Source organism: Serinus canaria, chromosome 1, assembly GCF_022539315.1.
Source record: "Serinus canaria isolate serCan28SL12 chromosome 1, serCan2020, whole genome shotgun sequence".
NCBI lineage: Eukaryota > Metazoa > Chordata > Aves > Passeriformes > Fringillidae > Serinus > Serinus canaria.
Window position 1 is genome coordinate 15,727,829 of NC_066313.1, and position 3,275 is coordinate 15,731,103.

The window sequence follows — 3,275 nt, forward strand, 5'->3', positions numbered from 1 at the left end:
CCGCGCGCACGCCCCGCGCACGCCCCGCGCGCCCATTGGACGCGGCGCTCTCCGCCGACGCGCAGCCGCCCACACCGCCACGCGCTGCGCATGCGCGGCCCCGCCGGTGCACGGGGCGGCTGTAAAGCGCCGGGGCCTGGCACCCGTCGGCCCCTGGGCTGCCCTGCCTCCCTCCTTCCCTCCCTGCCCTGCCTCCTGCCCTGCCCTGCCTGCCTCCTTCCCTCCCTGCCCTGCCTCCTGCTCTGCCCTGCCTGCCTCCCTGCCCTGCTCTGCCCTGCTCTGCCCTGCTCTGCCCTGCCCTGCCCTGCCTCCCTCCTTCCCTTCCTGCCCTGCCTTCCTGCCCTGGCCTGCCCTGCCTGCTTCCTTCCCCTCCTGCCCTGGCCTCCCTGCCCTGCCTTGCCTCCTGCTTGCCCTCCCTGCCCTGCCTCCTGCCCTCCCTCCCTCCTTCCCTCCCTCTTTCCTTCCTTTCCTGCCTCCTTCCCTCCCTCCTTCTCTTTCTCTCTCCTTCCCTCTCTCCGTTCCCTCCCTCCCAAATTCCACGTACCTGTTTATCCAGGCGCACCAGGGAAGGCAGCCTCCTGCAGAAGCTCCTGAATAAAGCGTTAACGGCAGCAGATGGTGCGCTGCCAAGAGTGCTAATGGGAATTTCATTTTTAGGATATTTTAACCCAGTCTAACAATTCAGCGCACCTTTGAATGATTCTTTTTTTAATGTCTCGTAGAGTGACACGTTGTTTTATGCTGTATTTGAGTGTCACATAACTTTCTTCAGCTGTTTTTACAGTAGGCTTTCAGTTTTGGTAGAGGTTAATATAGATTTTCCCTCAATGTCTGTTCACTAATGGCCTTTCACCTTGTTAAGAAGGCAGAATTTAATTATTTGTATTTATTAGTTGGTCAACGTATTCACCAGTACAAAGAGTTGCATTACAAAATAACCTAAGCAATTTGTTGGAATTTAAATTTAGGAGCAGCTATTAGGTAATGATATCCAAAAAAGTAGCACTTGTCTTGAGATTTGGGTACCAACAATACCTAAGGTACTCTGAATCAAAGTTTTTGTGCCTGCTTTTTATGTTTTCTATAACTTGTTGTCGTGCTCTTATATCTGTTGGGAATTCCTAATCCCCTGGTACCCACACGTGAAGAGGAGAATAAAGACAGCTGTTTAGATGGTAAAAACTGAGTTGCAGAAGTATGAGATGTTTACTGTGTTTAGGCATAAAATTTAAAATACCTACTACTAGACTGAAAGTTGGGGTTTTTCGGGTTTTTTTGGTCTTCCACTAAGATTTTTGTGGGGAAGAGAGGGAAATGGAAGAGTGAAGAAACAAATAAAAACAAAAGGAGCTCTTACTTTGGTTGAAAGATTGACTACAAAATCATGGACCACACCCACAAAGAAGGAATCTTCATCTCCTGTTCTAGATCATAGGGATGATGCAATTCCTACTTCCCACACAATAGGGAGTGAAGTTACAGTGTAATAGCTTGGTTCTCAATCACAGTCAGACTGAAGAACTGCATAAGTTTCCTGCATTGAAATTAGACACAACTAGAAGAGGAAAAATTAAAAAAAAAAAAAAAACAAAAAACTAGTCCATTTTTTTCCTAAAATGAAGAAGTAAAACCAATAAAAAGGAGATCTGGGAATCTAAGCTAAAAATCAAGGACATACATCTTCCTGCAGATGAATAATGAATGCTCTAAGCATTTAAAAGAATATAAAAACTCAGGTGACAAATGCTCACAAATTTAACATGCATGATAACAAATAATAACAATATCACCAGAAGAAAACAAGGGAAAATGTCCCTTTTTTAAAAATAGATTTATTTTTCTGATACATTGGTGGCATTAATGGGACTTTAAGTCCCATTCTATCAAATGTTGTTAATTCCTTATGAAGCCTGGCTGTAGCTGTCTTTGTGCTGCTGTCTGGCACTCTAAAAGCTCCAGCCTCAGCTACCACCAGTTTGTAACTCCATTTATGGAGCTCTGGCTGCCCTGTGGGTTGACACTGGTCCAGAGAGATGACAGTGCTATAATCTGCAGGTCAGTTGTGTGAACTGCAGGGCACAGGTTATACTATGGAATACTTAGGCCATCCTTAATACTGGGTGTGTTCTCTTCTGCCCTTGTCCCCTCTTTTCATCCTTTCTGTACTGAAGCTGGTTTCCTACCATAGAAACTTGACCAGTAATTCTCCAGAGGTAAATTGTGACATATCCCAAGGCTAAAGGTGAGATTCATCTCACCTATCTTTAGCTATCTAAAATTTAGCTGTCAAGTCTAAGCAACTCATCTAGGGTCCTAGATAGGCATCTCCATGGGGTAATTGTTTCATTTCTGTGGCTGGTGTCTGAGACAGGGGTGATGAAACTCCTTCTCTGGAGATGCTTGTCCCACGGTTCTGTGCTGGGAAAGTGTATAACTGGGTTAGGCTAGAGACACAGCTCCTGGGCTGAACCCATGCCCACAGAGTTCTACAGGATGCTGCCACCAGAATCCTTCACAGCAAAAGTGCTGGGGAGTCATTAGGAACAATTCGTGTTGAAGAGCCATCTTCTGGCTTCACAGGGCAGAGGCTGATGACCCTGCTGTGCACATGGCCACATCAAATATGACTTCTGTAGGCATCATATAGAAGATTTGTCCATTCTATATTCCAGTAAATGAAAGCCAAAGTTCACTCCCTCCTGTGAACTTGCAAACACAAAAGCTGTTTTCTAATCTACAGTTAGATAACATTTTCTAACTGTAAATTGAGCTATCAAGGGGCTACTGGGGCATGTGTCTAAGTGCTTGAAACCTCAGGGCCGTGTCAATATGTATGAGCTGAAAAACTGACTCATTTTAAAATACTTTTTGAAGCCTTTGAACACATTATTTGAGAATTTATTTCCATACTGTCTTCTGCTGTATGTGTGTAATACTGTTCTAATCCTTGGGAACACACATGCTTATTTTTTGTGGTTTCTGGCTAACAAAAGTCTTTTGTTTGTCCTGGGAAAGCACTGTGTTAATCATAGGAAAATATATTTACATTTCCTCTTTACAAAAAATAAGGAAAAATTGCTTTCTATCTAGAAGTAAATCCTATTCTAGTAAACTGTCTTTTAAAATGCAATTGTAAGTGTAATTCTCTTAAACCTACATCTAATATGGTCCAGATTCACATCAAATCTTCTTAAAATGAAAACTGGTGTCTTGATTAAATCTGGTTTGTTTCCTTTTTTTTTCATCCCCAGATATCATTTTTAAAGCCACCATAC